Here is an 18,161-nt window from a genome sequence, read left to right on the forward strand (position 1 = left end):
CTAGCAAACTCCCAAACTTGCCAAGGCCACTGCCATGCTCAAGGCAACGGTAGTTTAGGTCCTAAAAAATCATGAGAATCAAGCTCTGTCTCACACCACCTGGCCGAACTGATCAGCTAGGCTGTGGCATTCTCATCTTCCTAGCAGGAGTCGATTCAGGGCTGGTGGTCCCAATCTTTAGAGGGGGTCGAGGGGCAACTATGTCATAGACCCTGATTAGCCGCTGCACTATGCCAACCCTAACGCCAACCAGGAAGTTAGCTAGCCCCATGGTGGAGACGCTCAGAGCCTCCTCAACCAGCTCCACGATGTTCACCAATGCATCGACAGGAATCGCAACTCACGCCACGAGGGTAAAATCCTTCACCTCTAAGAGTGTGACCAAGAATGGGGCAATCCTAAGGTCACTCTTTAGCCATTTGAGCTAGCTAACTCTGGCAACACCGCTCGACCTGTCGCCGACAATGCTCCTCGGCCTATCCTCCAACCTGCTGCCGATGTCGCCACTCCATGGGCTATAGGAGTTCCCGCTCCACAAGCTATTGTTGATGATGCTGTTATGACCTAGAATATGGTGGAGCTCTAAGAATGATTAGGGTTTCTGTCTTCTCAAATGACTTATTTCCTTAGGGGTGGTAGGGGCTGGTATATATAGGCCGGAGCATCCATCGTGAGCCTTTGGATCAAACCGACTTATAGGATGGCACAGATGCAACCAAGAAGGTGGTGGAGAACCGACATTGTGACGGGGACTAACATGTGGACCCTAGGGGGCCGAGCGGCCTATAGGTGGGGCTTAGTGGCCCATCTGGCAGCCACTCGAGCTCCACCTTGGTGTGGAGTCCTCTCAAGTCTTCTGAAACCTTCTAGTGTCTATTTTGCTATGGATAAGTGCAATTAATTCTGACATGTAGGTCCACCTTGATGGTTTTCTGAATAAACCCTATAGAAAATACAGATTCACTAAAACTCATGGAATTTATTAGTTTAAACCCCTAGACCTTTGTTGGTGATCATATTTATGCCCTTATACATGTTTCATTGATGGTTTATAATGGTTGTTAACTACCATCAAGAAACTCCGCCAAGCTTATCCTTTGCTAGTCCCATATCAAAACTAAAGTTCGCAAATGGATCTGGAGTTGCATAAATGTTTTCACTCCTCAAAAGTACACATGCATTCAAACAAGAATTCTCCATATTACCGATCTAACTTTTAAACTTACCCATATTACCTTCAACCATTGGGCTTTAGCCTTCACATGGGTGTTGAGCAATTGAAAGACAAAATGATCAAGCCAAGCACTGTCTCAAGTTCTTTATTCACCCATTATTCTAGAGTTTTTATAGGTTTTCAAAATAAAAGTCAGAGCTTCCATTGTATGAGACTCTCAAGTCTCTTCCTACAACTAAGGCTTATGTGGAGCTCATAGGAGTGGAGAAAGCAAGAAAGAGCAGACTTGCAATACATATATTGTAAAGTCAAACCATGGATCCAAAGAGAGTTAAGTCACAAATCAAGATGTGCATGTTTGTGGATGTATGGTGGATATATGGTGGCTAACCTAATTCTACTATGCTCCTTGAAAACATATCTCTCTTTTGAAACTTGAAAAATGACTTTGCAAGAAAACATGGGCTATCTTATTTATCTTTTCTTTTTTAGGCAGGCATCTAAATACCCATTGTTTTAAATATCTCAGACACTTGTCCATTTTTTTCAACTCTCTTTTCTTTTATGAATAATTTTTTCATAGCCACATGCTTCTTTTCTACAACAAAACTTTGAGAGATAGCAACAAGAACTTTGGAGCAATTATTTGATGGATATCCTATAGGGCATATATTTTTGGTGTTTACTCCTAGTGTAGGAGTAAAACATTTTTGGCTAGATCTAGATGGAATGGCATGTTTTTCGCCTACCCTTAGTGTAGGAGTAGTGCATATATGGGTGGTGTGTACGTGATCTTAATTTTAAGAGCATGACAAATCTCTCATAAGGTATCAACAAAGCTTGACTAAACTCAATGTAAAGCAAGCAGTATATATGTGGAAGTTTTCCTAGTCTAAATATCATATATGGCTCTAGTAGGAATTCAAGCTTTGTCATACAAGGAACTCATCATGAAGCATTTTTATGTTTTTCAAAAGATAAAACTCTAGAACTTAGTTTCACTTGGAACAAGATAAACAACAGCTCAGACCTTCTTATATCATATCCGTCAATTACCTAGACTTAGATCAAGCATGCTACCCATGAGTTTCAAATTCAGAGTAAATTCTTATACCAAAATAGTCGTATCCAAGACTCGGGAGAATTCAAGGCTGAAAACTAGGTACTTGAAAGGAATTACGACAGAGCAACTAATCATCATTTCCATTATAAGAGATTATCTTCAGAGTCCTTTTATTTAGCTCTTAAGAAAATCAAACTTAAATAAAACTAAACATACCTTTTTATTTTGTTTTCAAATTTTAAGATCACACCTTAATATAACTAGCTAAGATAAATTTTTATTTTGTTTTAGTTTGTTATGCTTCTTTTTTCTTTAGAAATATGAAGCAAACTTAAAAATAGTAAAATCAAAAGGGAAACAAATACTTAGCTGGATACATGGGGGATGCCTCCCCCAAGCTAGATGTTGTCATGGTCTAATGTTAAAGCTGGATGAAATATTCCCGTAGGTGTTTATACACTATAAATTTATTCACATGGGGCTTAGAATTTATGATGCAAAAATAAGATTTTTATTTTCTTTTCTAAATGCTATGCTAGTGTAGAAAAGTAAATATGCTAAAGTGAAAAATAATTTATGCAATGCTAGAAAGTAAATATGGATAACTACTGATGTTACCTCACGGCAAGGGTTCGGGTTTTTAAGTCCTTCGGATAGGATTTGACTGGAGAAAAGTCCTTCATTCTTTGGGTGCATCATATGGTCTCGGAGATGGAGACCTTGATGGTTGCACCTCTTGTGATGACAGCTCTAATGAGGTCACCTTTTCTTTCCATACCTGCTTGGTCTATGGACTTGACTAAGGCGGAGTAGGCTCATCTTTCATGGGTTTTTTAGGTTCTTTATCTTCCTCCCATTCATTCTTGGGGGATTGATTCTTCTAGTGTTGGGATGATCGACTTCTCCTCCTAGAGCGGGACTTCTTTTGTTGCTCATAAGTGGTGTAACTATTGAAATAACAGCGTACCTTCTCTCTAGGGAATTAGAAGTGGACTTGTCCAGATCCAACATAGATAATTGCATTTGATGTGTTGAGGAAAGGTCTTTCCAAGATGATAGGTGTATCTTCTTCATCTTCTCCCATGTCCAAAACCATGAAATTGGGAGAGACAAAGTGATCTTGTATCTAAACCATGACGTCTTTTGCTATTCCCTTAGGGAATCATATTGTTTGGTCTACCATCTGCAGTTGCATATATGTAGGAACAAAGGTTTGTTAGCAAACAAATACTCATATGTTACCTTGGACATTATGTTGATGTCCGATCCAATGTTGTAGAAGGTGTTGTGGAAGATTCTTTGCCCAATGGTACACTCGATCATTATCACACTAGGATCATCCTTCTTAGCAAGGAATGGTGAAGCGAGGAGGTGGTCATACTCTGATCAGAGTGTATTGATCATGTTGACTATTTCTTCTTGTGGCTACCTGGTCTTGTTCTTCCTCCTCCTTCAATTCTTCTTCTTCTTGGTCACTGTTGTTTCTTCAAGCAGGTATGCCTTTTGTGGATGTGCAGGAGATTGCAAGATGTGGTTCTTGAAAGAGAACTTCTTCTTTTTATCCTTGATCATGAAATAGATCTTGGCACTATCCACGTAGATGATGGCCTTCGTGGTGCTCAGGAAAGGTCGGCACAAGATGATGGGCACCCTTTCATCTCCACCTGTCTCTAGGACCACAAAGTCTATGGGAACATATGATTGTCCTACTCATATGATGGCATCTTTAAGACCTCCCTCAGGGTAGGAAAATGATTGATCTACAAGCTGCAAATGCATATTTCTGTACAACAAAGGATCCCCTAAGATCTTCTCATAAATTACCTTAGGCATGACGTTGACACTCGCTTTGAAGTCATAGACAGCTTCATGGAATATGTGAGGTCCAATGGCGATGGGGATGATAGGTCTACCAAGGTCGCCCTTCATGTCAGGTAGGGAATAATCTATCCACCTTCCCATCGATGGCTCCATGTAATAGTTAACTGCATTATGAATATCGACAAGATTTGTAGTTTCTAGATCTTTCGACTACCCTAGAATCTTACCTTTGTCGGATGGAGGAACAACAGCTGCCAGTTGAGCTATTTGTGATTCTATCATTTTGTTAAAGCTATACTGGTTCTTAATGATGGAAACAAAGCTATTCATTCTATTATTTATGTTTTCTAATATTTTATCATTGGAAGCTAATTTCCTAGATAAGCTCTCCATAATTTTAGCTCTCCATAATCAATTCTCTCAAGGGTGGTTGATTGAAATTATTATAACTGTTACCTTGAGGGTTACCTTGGTAATTACCTTGGTAGTTTGGCCTCTATTGTTGATTCCGTCCTTGATTCTATTGACGACGAAAGTAGTTGTTGATGAAGTTCACATCCTCTTGGATTTTAGGACAACTATTCCCTAAATGCCCAGTGTTGCCACACACTTCACATGTCATGCGGGAATCATGAATGTGCATGACTTCTTGCTTCTCATTAGCTTGGTCTTTGAGCTTCTTCATCAGCAGGTCCATCTTGGTAGACAACATGTCTACCTCTTTGAGTTAATGCATACCTCCACCTCTTGTGCGGGTTTGAGTACGTTCTTCATTCCAACTTTGGTTTGAGGCCATCTTCTCCATGAGAGCTGTTGCAGCTAGGATTGTGAGTGATAGGAAAGCACCTCTCGCAGTAGCATCCATAGTCTCACGGGTACTATTGGTCAACCCATGGTAGAAAGTTTGCATGAGTAGCCAATTCTCCATCCCATGATGAGGGCATTCTGCTATGTAGTCTTGAAAGCATTCCCATGCCTTAGGGATAGATTTATCATGTTGTCACTAAAAACTTGAAATTCTCCCACGCAGAGCATTGGTCTTGCCTGTGGGAAAGAACTTGGCTAGGAAGGCAGTGCGGTAGTTATCCCATGTTGTATTTCTATCTTTGTTGGCATAGAACCATTGCTTTTCCTTCCCCAAAAGTGATAATGGGAAGGGGCAATGTAGTATGGCATCCTTGGTTACTCCCTTGATAGTGAAAGTGCTATAGATCTCCCAAAAGTGTTGGAGATAAGCACTCGCATCTTCATGTGCCTTCCCACAAAACTAGCTAGCTTACACCATGTTGATGAGAGCTGGCTTGAGCTTGAATCTATTGTCTCCAACATCAACTGTCGGTCTAGTATGACTGTTGGCTATAGTTGGAGCAGAGAATTCACATAGAGTCTTGTTTGTCATGGCTTCAAATTCATATGTTAAGCTTCGCCTTATATTGTTGTCCTTCGACTCTAAAGCTAAAACTTTCTTGAGTTTAGCCTTAGTCCTCTTGAGTAATGCTTCTAGATCATCAACGTAGTTTGTCGAATGGTCAAAACTGGTCATACATTACCCCGCATAAGATATAAAAGTAGACAAAACAAGGGTAATCCTGCCCGAGCAGAGGTCAATAGTTATCTCGATCACATGAATAAGTATAAGTTTATCAATACTTCCTTTACCTAGCTACCTTCCCTAACAACAGCGCTAGAAATGCTTGTTGGTATTTATTAACTTGTCACTTGTTTTAAGTAGCTACCTATTATATTCCTACATCTCTTAGCATTACTTGGACTAAGTTGTCATCCCTAATGATAGTGCAAGAGATGCTCATTGGTACTACCTAGCATTACTACTAGAATAATACTAAGTAGTGCTTTATCATTTTATGTGACTAGAAAGAATAATATATATGAATGAAAAGGATCTATAAGTGCATAGATAATTATACCATTGTAGCACTTCACCCGAGAGTATTCTAGGTATTGTTATTTATATTTTACCATAGGGAAGGTCTGGCATGGACATGTATTGATAACTTATAGTATTGATGGAGAATTAAACTATAACCAATATTCTACTCACAACAAGGGTAAGTCATAGGATAAAATATGTATATGATAAACATTGATCAATGATAAATCACTCAGAGTACTCCTTTCTATAGCATTAGCATGGTTAAGTAGAATATTAGAGGAATCATTCCTGAGTCATTCTTAATTACAAGTCAAAGCATACATTGATTAGTGCAATTACACCTAGTAGCCAAGGCTAAGATCATCTTTATATCTACACTTAAGTGATATTACTAAGGAAGATTAAAAATAGAGCTTGTTCTTCCTTCGTAACTGGACCCTACGTGTGTATATATTCGGGGACTGGACTACAATGGACTCAACGGGAGTGTCACATCCATGATCTACCACATGACCCAGAATATAGGGAGTATCAATAGGTAAACCATGTATAAGCACCACACTTACACAGTGTCGAACACCCATCCCGTCTACAACGTAGCGAGCGCTATATGAACTTATGCATGGATATAATGATAAACTAGCTATACTAAGCATATAATCCAAGTAGGCAATGAATATTATAACAAAGAGCATGAATAAGATGAATACTAATATTGTCATAAAAATTGTAGCAAGCATTTAAAAGTAATGAAGATATAAAAGAGAGGGGGTACAAAGATTATACCAAACCACACTCTTGATAAGATCAGGAATCCAAGCGAAGCCTGCTTGCCTCCCTCTAGAGCTAGCCTAACTAACTATGCCCTAGAATATGGTGGAGCTCTGAGGATGATTAGGGTTTCTATCTTCTCAAATGACTTATTTCCTCAGGGGTGCTAGGGGCTGGTATATATAGGCCAGAGCATCCATCATGAGCCCTTGGATCAAACCGATTTAAAGGATGGCGTAGATGCAACCTAGGAGGCGATGGAGAATCGATATTGCGATGAGGACTAACATGTGGGCCCTATGGGGCCGGGTGGCCTATAAGTGTGGCTAGCTAGCCCCACCTAGCAGCCACTCAGGCTTCACCTCAGTGTGGAGTCCTCTCGAGTCTTCTAGAACCTTTTGGTGTCTGTTTCGCTATGGATAAGCACAATTAATTATGACATGTAGGTCCACCTTGATAGTTTTTTGAATAAACCCTGTAGAAAATATAGATTCACCAAAACTCATGGAATTTATTAGTTTAAACCCCTAGACCTTTGTTGGTGATCATATTTATGCCCTTATACATGTTTCATTGATAGTTTATAATGGTTGTTAACTACCGTCAACACAAGCCAATCAAGTAGAAGCTCCGACGATTCGCGTAGGACAAGAAGGAGGCCATTAGGGTAGAATTAAACTAGCTTTTAGAAGCTGGATTTATTAAAGAGGTATATCATCCCAAGTGGTTGGCTAACCCAGTTCTCATTCAAAAGAGGAATAAAGAATGGAGAATTGCGTTGATTACACCAATCTCAACAAACACTGCCCTAAAGACCCCTTTAGTCTCCCTCACACCAATGAGGTCATAGATACCACCGCTGTTTGTGAACTACTTTCTTTCTTAGATTGCTATTCTAGTTAACACCAGATCTCTTTAAAGGGGCAGGACCCGATCAAAACATCCTTCATCACGCCGTTTGGTGCCTACTATTACACCACCATGTCCTTCGGACTCAAAAATGCTAGTGCAACGTATCAAAGGGCCATCCAATGTTGCCTAAAAGATCAAATAGGCCACAATGTTGAGGCTTACATCGATGATGTAGTAGTTAAGTCGAAGACCACCGATAACCTCATCACCGACCTCGAGCAAACATTCAAAGCCCTCAAAGAATACCAATGGAAACTGAATCCCACTAAATGCATATTTAGTGTCCCATCAAGTATCCTTTTGGAAATGAACCCGCTAGGGTCAATCCCGGTCTTTCGATGAGAGAAGGTGGATAACGTGATTTGGCGATGGAGATAATGTTCACAGCCTAACTACAACCATCCAAGGATGCTGCGCCTTAGCAACCGATACACTACCTCCAATGGTCATCGCGATCTTGTGGAGCACGATCAACCAAACCACTAGGGAATTCCTACAAGAAATTGAGGAACAAGTAAGAACAAATAGAACAAGCAACTCAATTGCAAATATGGAGATGAAAAACCAATCTAAACTCAAAAAGTTGGGGTTCTAAATCAAGTAGAACGGATTGTCTAGTCAACACACGCGTCTACAAGGAAGTAGCAATGGCTAAACTTTCAACAAAATAAAACCCAGTTATTCTTGGTGGCGGCTAAGGGGTATATGAAGGTGGAGGGATGACCACCAAGGTGTTGGGGTCATGTTCGAACCCTAGGATGCACCCCTAATGGACCCGACTTGATACACAACCCATTGGCCAAACTAAGGCAACACAGCACCTTTGGACAGAAAACCTCTCGGTAGTAATTCGGTCATTGCTGCTGCCTCAGAACATATATGGACTTGATTCTAGATCCATGTGAAAATATACTTCATAAGGATTCCATGAAGTATTTGAACACCCCAATCCGAGTCCAGATGAGGTCGTGGCTGCCGTCGCAAGTTGGCACAGTGTTGCAGTCTGAATCCAGCCCCAAAACGTGTTGGATTTGATCTCTTTCTTTCCTTGGGCCAAAAGTGACGTGGTGTCCTGGTGGAGAACGTTGAAAATACTTGTACTTGTCCCCCAATCAACTTCTTTGGTCCTTCATGCCTTCAATGTGTCTTTAACACTCTTTTTGATCCATGTATGTATTTCTAAAAATGACAATGAACACACATCATGGTGCAGCATCAATTCATCAAACAAATGTATCAAATACAATCATGGTAAAGGATTGTTTCACCTGTGAATCAAAAGTTGCTAATATGGTTGTATCTAGGCATGTGATGTCCTCATCATTCTCCCCTTCTTAGCTGCAAGTCGTCCTCGACTTGCTCCAATGTCATTCAAAAGTGCTTCCTTTGATGTTGGAACACGGCGCGATAGCTATGCTGCATGGCCACAACCAGCAATGCTCCCTTTCTACAGGATTACCTTGTTGCATATGTGAAAAACTAGGAAAACTTTGCAAGACATTGTTAGTGTTAGTGCAGCCCCCTATTCATTCATGGTATTGTAGCCCATAAGGATATTTCATATTAGAGCAAATATAAACTTTATGCACCAAATATTCTCCTTTGTTGTCCTATTTGCCAATTGCATGAAGCAAACAATGATTAAAACTTGGCAAAGCAGAATCAAATTTAAGTTTCTCTTTTGAACAATTTAGATTACAAAGAATATCAAATTCAATATAACCCAAAGTATTTATAGTGGACAGCAAATTCAGTTGATCTTGTGCACAAGTAATAGGATGAAAAATCTTTTCTTCAGCACATTTGTATGGTTTCAAGCCAAAAGTATCACACTTATTCGCTACTTGTGGCATAGGAGTAAAATAATCATTAGCACACAAGTCCTCTTTATCACAAGGAACAACATATAATTCATTTTGTGACAAAGGAAAATCAGCAGTGGGTTCCACTATTTGTTGCTCTTCATTAGCGTGTAGAGTGGACAAATTTTGGACATTATGGGTCACATCATTCTTGCAAGTATTCAAAGATAATAGACTTTTCTTTTCAGCATTGAGAGCAAGACAAAACAATTGACCAATATGTATATATGATTTACTAATTAACAAGGTTCGAATTTTAGAATTGAGCCCTCTCATGAACCTACTCATAACATCTTCCATGCATTCATCTAATTCACCAAACATGATGCAAATCTTAAAATCATGGTAGTATTCTTTTACAGTCCTACTATCTTGCTTCAAGTTGTCTAATTTTGCAAGCAAATAATCAGCATAATATGCAGGAATGAATGCATCTCTAAAAAGAAATTTGAAGTCTTCCCAAGATTCTAGAACTTTGTTGTGCCTACAAATGTGTTTCCATTCTAGCAAAGCATATTCAATCAAAACATTAGAGGCAATACAAATCTTTTGTTTCTTGGATAGGTCATGCTCATCAAATTCATTATCTACTTTTAGCTCCCAATCAATGTAAGCTTGAGGATCAAACTTACCATCATATAACGGCAAGTGTTGAATGACATCCTGAATATGAGGGTCTAGTTTCAACAACTCAAAAATCTCCGTATCACCTGCCATGATTAGTAGAAAACAACAAACACAAAAATAATATGTATCCTCCTATCAACATCTAGGATGTGTCGGTTGTAATTCTCTCAAACTCAACTTGTTAAAACAAGCCCTTACAAGTTCTTACCAAGCCAAACAGGAGGTGATGGCAACCAACAAGTCTGCAACGGTGGAATGAAGTGTATCGATGCCGCAACAACAACACCTGTCAAGCTATAGTCAAAATATATGGAGCTGTAGGTGGGCTGAAGCAAGAAAGTACTAGCACCATGTTAGTCACAAAAGCAAGCTGAATAATCATTCAACAGTGGTACTGTGCTGGTCCTAGCCTAGACTGTGCTAGAGGCACGAGCCTGGACACAAAGGAAGTCACAACACACCACCGGAAATAATGGAGAAGCACAATGAACAACCCCTTTTCTTCCTTTTTTTCTTTTCTTTTCTTTTTCTTTCTTTCTTTTCTTTTCTCTCTCTCTCTCACAACAAACAATCCCTTTTCTTCCTTTTTTTCTTTCTTTTCTTTTTTTCTTTCTTTTCTTTTATCTCTCTCTCTAGAGTAAAACCGAGCCAATATGTATGCACAATGTGGAGGAGTCAAGTATAGGTATGGACTTCCACTACCTTTCTAGAACACTTCAATATATGTAGCACAAGTGCAAAAAGCAACAAGATTTGGTAACACAGCGCACCAACCAATTCGGACTCCACACTGATTCCAACTCGGTCTTTAACAAGATTTGGACTCTAGAGTAAGCTGAGCTAATTTGGATATGTTGGACATGGAGAAGTTGAGTATATATATGAACTACTGCTGTACAAAGATGTACTCAGATTCAGACTCAAAACAGCAACAAGGCAACTATCAATTCGGACTCAAAACTGATTCCAACTCGAACTTCAACACCACGTGGGATTCGGTCTCAAAACAAACTCAGATTCCTACTCAGACTCAAACACAAGGATGTATTCGGATTCAACCAACAGAAGGTTTATATGGTAGCACATGGCTGTGACTAGAATGTGACAAGAACTCAAACTTCTAAAAGACTAAAACTAAGACCAGCAACTCGACACAACTGATGCAAACCGAAAACTCAGCAAGCCCTAACTAAGCAGTGCAAGCAAAGGCTCAAAGGGTTTGTAGGATTGTGGGTAAACTAACATACTATTTTGTTTGGCTTTTCTAGACTATAGGAAAAATTAAAAACAATGAAGGATTCGAAGTCTCTCACCGATAAACCTTGCTCTGATACCAACTGATATGAACCCGCTAGGGTGAATCCCGATCTTTCAATGAGAGAAGGTGGATAACTCGATTTGGGGATGGAGATGACGTTCATAGCCCGACTAGAAGCATCCAAGGATGCTACGTCTTAGCAACCGATACACCACCTCCAACGGTCATCACGATCCTATGGAGCACGATCAACCAAACCACTAGGGAATTCCTGTAAGCAATCGAGGAACAAGCAAGAACAAGTAGAACAAGCAAATCAATTGCAAATATGGAGATGAAAACCCAATCTAAACTCACAAAGTTGGGGTTCTGAATCAAGTAGAATAAATGGTCTAGTCAACACACGCGTCTACAAGGAAGTAGCAATGGCTAAACTTTCAACAAAACAAAATTCAACTATTCTTGGTGGCGGCTAAGGGGTATATGAAGGTGGAGGGACGACCACTAGGGTGTTGGGGTCGTGTTCCAACCCTAGGATGCATCCCTAATGGACCCAACTTGATACACGACCCATTGGCCAAACTAAGGCGACACAGTACCTTTGGACAGAAAACCTCTCAGTAGTAATTCGATCATTGTGGCTGCCTTAGAATTATATGGACTTGATTCTAGATCCATGTGAAAATAGACTTCATAAGGATTCCATGAAGTATTTGAACACTCCAATCCGAGTCCAGATGAGGTCGTGGCTGCCGTCGCAAGTTGGCACAGTGTTGCAGTCCGAATCCAGCCCCAAAACGTATTGGATTTGATCTCTTTCTTTCCTTGGGCCAAAAGTAATGTGGTGTCCTGGTGCAGAACATTGGAAATACTTATACTTGGCCCCCAATCAACTTATTTGGTCCTCCATACCTTCAATGTGTCTTTAACACTCTTTTTGATCCATGTATGTATTTCTGAAAATGATAATGAACACACATCATGGTGCAGCATCAATTCATCAAATGTATCGAATACAATCATGGTAAAGGATTGTTTCACGTGTGAATCAAAAGTTGCTAATGTGGTTGTATACAGGCATGTGATGTCCTCATCACTTTTGGGCTACATCGTTAGTGCTCAGGGCATTGAGGCAAACCCTGAGAAAGTCTCGGCCGTCACCAGAATGAACTGGCCGACCTATGTGAAAGATGTCTAGAAGCTTATAGGATGTATGGCGGCCTTGAGCCGCTTCATATCATGATTGGGTGAGAAATGTCTCCCCTTCTTCAAGCTACTGAAGGCTAATGAGCATTTCGAGTGGACGGAGGATGCCGATAAGGCCTTTGCTGAGCTCAAATAGTTCCTGACTTTGCCTCCAATTATGACTGCACCTCAATCTAGTGAGACTTTATAGATCTACATCACCACGACCTCCTGGGTTGTTAGCACGGCTATCATCATCAAGCGTGAGGAGTCTTGGCATGCATATAAGGTCCAGCAACCTATTTACTTTGTCATCAAGGTTCTGAACAAGTCTAAGGCTCAGTATCCTCAAGTCCAGAAGCTATTGTGCGTAGTCCTGATCACATCCCGCAAGCTCCACCATTACTTCGAGTATTAAAAGATCGCCGTGGTCACCGAATTCCCCCTTGGCAATATCCTCCGCAATAAAGAAGCCAGTGGCTTCATCATCAAATGAGCGGTCTAGCTCGGCACCTACTCCATTGAGTTCAGGAGCTGACCTACTATTAAGTCGCAAGTTCTAGCAGATTTTTTCGCCGAATGGACCAAAGTCCAAGAGCCTATACCGTTCAATCACCCTGAGCATTGGAGGATGTACTTCGATGGCGCGCTCAACATTAATGGTGCTGGTGTAGGCATGTTGTTTATTACCCCATCTGGGGATGAGCTCCGCTATGTTCTCAGGATCCATTTTTTGGCCTCCAATAACACCGCCGAATATGAGGTAGCTCTACACAGCCTCCGTATCGCCGCCAAACTCGGTGTAAAATGCCTCATGGTTTTTGGTGACTCTGCCCTAGTCATCAACTAGGTCAACAATGACTAGTCCTGCACCAGCGAGAAGATGGACGCTTACTATGCTGAGATCAGAAAACTAGAAGGTGGCTCAAAGAATTGCCAGCAGTAGTCTAGGGACTCTAAACCTAGACTAGTCGCAACACTGGTGTCTCTCCATACTACTTGGTGTTTGGCTCAGAGGCTGTCCTCCCAGCTGATATCACCTTCTGAGCACCAAGGGTGGAGAATTTCGATGAAGAGAAGTCGGCTATCGCCCAATAGGAAGATATTGATCGCCTAGAAGAAGAGCGCCTAGTGACATGTGTTCGTATAGCCAAGTATCTAGCAGGCCTATGGAGATATTACAACTACAATGTTCATGAGTGAACCTTTGCAGTTGATGACCTCGTTCTCCATTGAAAGCAGAAGACCAAGGGCTTGCACAAGCTCTCATCGCACTAGGAAGGGCTGTAAATCATCAAGGAAGTTACCCGACCAAGGTCTTATCGGCTATGTGACTTTGAGGGGATAAACATCCCCAACTCCTGGCACATTGACCTCCTTAGGCATTTCTATTCTTGAAGCGTTTTACTAAAGATATGTATTTCTCCATATTAGATGATTCAATAAAGTTTGCGCTAATTTCTCCGATTATGTTCTCCAATTATGTTCTCCATATTTCACCGCATGTTTTCTTTGGTTGGCATGCCATAATATAACTCTCTACTCACTCTCCATAACTAAAACATCTCCATAACATGTTATTCACCAACTCTCCATAAGTGTCACTATTAATATGGTCTCCACTATACTCACCGACCAGTCATGTTTTTACTCATGACATCAGAGGCAGCCCTAGTCTCGACTTCCTCCTATGCGTCCATGAGCCACGCTCTGTGCTATGGACAATTAGTAGTGGCTCCTTAGCAATGCTCTCGTCTCTTAAGCATACATGGCTACCAGCCACAACACGCTATAGAGCTTAGGGGCTAGCCAAGGCTGGTGCCATGGTATAAAACTAACTACAAAGCAACTAAATCATATTTAACATATGAATATAACAAACTCCAAAATAAACATCAAGTTTATATTTACATCTACAACCAGCAACAGTTTAAAGTTTTCTACTAAAACTCTTGCTAATTTTGTTGGTTTTGCTCCCTCTCGCCAAATATGTCTAGGTCTTCGACGAGCCTTAAAGCTGATTCCATTGCCCCCTCCATGAGCTGCTCCACCTCGGCATCATTCATCACTTCAGCAAACCCACCATCAATGACCTCCTGGCTCACCATGGGGTATAGGGACCTAACAACTGCTAAGGCATGCCCAGCAGCGGTACACGCAACATTGTGGACGTACGCCCTAAAGTTGGTCAAGGCCCTTTGCACCTCTCCACAGAAGGGTCCAACGGATGAGGACTGATGTCGAGATCTCCCATCGGGGGCGGTGCTAGGTTCCTATCAATGAAGTTGAGCACTGGCGTAATTCCAGTGATGATACGGGTAGCCTTCAGACGCAGCTCATAGTCTTCATATTGTGCCTTGGAGTTGGTGCGCACCACTGCAAATACCAATACAGCTCAACCCACCAGGTTACACACAAAGGACAGACGTCTAAGCAACTATGTCAACTTACATTGTAGCTCATCGATGGCTTTCTGCCATGCTTCCTTGGTAGCCTCTTTCTCCTTTCGTGTGGTTTCTGCTGCCTCTCAGTCTAAGAACAGCTATGTCGCCAATTTTGCACACAAACAATGATGATGGGGCAGCAATGATAGGTCGGCAGGCATCAAGACTTGAGGTCTTACCATTTTTTTCCTCTACCACAAGGGCAAGCTGGGTTCCTATGGCTGCTAGCAGGCCAGACATGATGCCGAGTCTTGCTTTGGCAACATTGGCCTGCTCGGTCTTGGCTAGCTTTTATTTTCTGACCCTAGGTGCTCCATGTGCATTGCATCCGGCCTTGCTCTTCCTTGAGCCTAGCCAGGCTCTAGTCTAGCGCCTTCACCGACGCCAGCAGCCGCTCATTTTCCATGAACATGGGCTCCACTCATTCCAGCTATCGATGCCGGTGTTCGGTGGTGCGCATCATGTCCTACAATGGGATGGGTTGTAAACACTGTCGGAATGGAACTCATATCAACACAAGTATGACTTACTCGAATTTCTTTGTTCACCAACCTGAGGCTGGTCTCTAGTTTCTGTATCTATGGGTTGGCGTGATCTTCATACACCATATCGACCTAGTCTCCATGCTTCAATAAGGTGGGTGTCATGGTCTCCATGTCATACCACGACAGTGGTAGCTCCTAGGGGGTCTCCTCTACTCTCTTAGTAGCCTCCCCTATGGGCCTTGGCATATCTTCAGCAGGGGATGGCTTGGTGCCCCTAGACACAAACCACGTAGGGCCCTAGGGCAACTGGATGCCCACTCCACCCTAGGGCCAAACCCCAACATCGGTGGGAATGGGAGGGGACTCAACACTTGCCCAGTGCCTATGCCGATCATTCAGACGTCCTCAATAGGTTACACAACCCATGAACTCCTGGTGTCATCGCCTACATAGGATCCCTCTACCCTTGACATCATGGCTGACCCTCTTCCGCTCATGGCTGTAGTGTTTATAGCGGCAGTGGGAGGCATCACAACATGGGGCTTGTTTGCAGCCCTCACCGGCTGCAAAGTGTCGGCCAATGGTTTGTTGTTCCATGCTAGTCGTCTCTTAGAAACTTTAGGATATAAATCAAGTTCCATAATTTGTAACAGTAGCAACTTACTTGCTAGATCACCTGATGGTGCATTTGATCTTGTGTATACCACTAGGGCTACCCATCTCGGTGGTCGGCATCACCTCCTTCCTATGACCTGGGGGCATAGGGATTGCCTCCAGGGGTGCTACACCAGCGGATACGTCTCCTCTGGCCTCAGCCTCGTGTTTGAGCTTGGGGACTTCAACTCTGGCCTGACCGATAGGGCTCTCGGCTCGCCGATCAGGACTCCCTATCTGCTCGATGCTCCTCGCCATGTCGGTGTCCTCTCCTTTAGGAGGGGGTAGTGGCTGCTTGATGAGCCACCCTCACTGATAGTGGCACCCTATCCTCTGAGTCCTGGTCTTCACTCTCTGACCTACTGACATATCGCCAATGCTAGTGGGGTGGGGAGTCTTTGATGCTAATACCATCGCCTCAGTGTAGTGGTGTCATCATCTTCCCCTTCTTCGCTGCCGGCACCTCACGAAGTGGCTGCTTGCCACTCCATAGGTTGTGATGGACAAGGCTAGGGTGGCCTCTCATTTTGTCTGACGAGTTGGTCGGCATCATTCAGGCCATCACTATCTTGATGCTAGCAACACTTTGTGGACCCTTGAATCTATCCTCAGCTACAGGCCAAGTCCCATTCGGGACCCTAGAGACATACACCTTTCGGTCCTTGTCGGCAAATCAACAAATAGGTGTGAAATGGAATGCACTGTGGGTGGGGTGGGCTATATAATGGTTTGCCCCTGCCCCTTCATCTCCAGGGTTTTTGGGAAACTGTGTTGTATCATGCGCGCTTGTTCCTGCTTTCGCTACTCCACATGCATGAGCCCACCCGTAGTTACTACGTGTCGCTCTGATTTCTCAGCGCTTTCCATTAAATGGGCCATTGTGTCTCCTTTGGTGAGAAGCTAACACCGGGTGGCCCGTTTTCCCACTTTTCTCCATTTATTGATGGGTTCTTTACTCCATGATTATTTGATGGCTTGCATAGGCTATCTGTCATGACTAAATTTTTCCCCAGACCATTGGTTCTATTTCAAGGCTTCTTTGACCCTGCTACAAGATTCATTTTTCATCTTCTAGCAGGCTCGGGGACTAAGTGTGTACACTTCACCTTGCGGTGAATGTACTGATATGATTTATTAGCTACACTAGGGACTGGATGCTTTCTTGGCTACACTGGGAACCGCTCAATTTTTCTACAAGACCCTGACACCAAGTGTGTTCTCCACCTAATCTTAGGTTTAGGGACTACATTCGGTACAACGCACCTTGCGGTGCATGTATTGGTTCTTTATGGTGCTTTGGCTACACCAAGTCTATCACTTAATGCCTCTATTTTGCCCCGGTGATCACATCACTAGCGCAACACAGTTGGCACTTAAGTGTGTACACTTCACCAGCCAAGAATTTTCAATTTTTCTGTTGTGCTCCTTACATCCTATTGGTGAGCCTCACTTGGCTAAGTCCGAGGCCTACTGATTAGTCAAATAGGTCAGCAGCCATCCTCATAGGTTAGCACATCAGATAAGCTAGTTGGCAAGCTTCTTCATCGCCCAGGTCACCAGTCAAACTAGTCGGCCTTAATCTTTACCGCCCAGGTCATCAGTCAAACTGGTCGACTTTCATTTTCACCGCTTGGATCATCTGTTAAGCTGATCAGCTTCATGTTAAACTGCTCGGACTTGATCAAGATGTCATCACTAAGCGGATATAAGGCGCTCAAGGACTAGCTATGGGGGGTCTGACCCTAGGTGTCCATGGTGATGCACATGGGCCACACCAACAGGGACAATCTAGCCCACAAGACAAAGGCCTACGACACAAAGCATTACTCGATGCACGCCGCAAGGCACCTCTGTGACATCCTAAAGATCGCATAGAATCTATTAGGATATGCAGAATGTATGACTCCATGTAAAGATTATTTGTTACCCAATTAGACTTAGACCTGATCGGTATGTAATCATACCCCTAGGCTATATAAGGCAGGTAGGGGACCACCTCAAAACACGCACA

General features: G+C 42.4%; 1 non-coding gene across 1 annotated transcript; it reads left to right on the top strand.

Moving 5' to 3' along the window:
* Positions 1-4,984: 4,984 nt before the first annotated feature.
* Positions 4,985-5,093, top strand: LOC136455698 (small nucleolar RNA R71). The gene has a single exon (XR_010759177.1). It is a non-coding gene; the product is annotated as a small nucleolar RNA R71 (small nucleolar RNA).
* The last annotated feature ends 13,068 nt before the right edge of the window (positions 5,094-18,161 follow it).

Source organism: Miscanthus floridulus, chromosome 5 (genome assembly GCF_019320115.1).
Source record: "Miscanthus floridulus cultivar M001 chromosome 5, ASM1932011v1, whole genome shotgun sequence".
NCBI lineage: Eukaryota > Viridiplantae > Streptophyta > Magnoliopsida > Poales > Poaceae > Miscanthus > Miscanthus floridulus.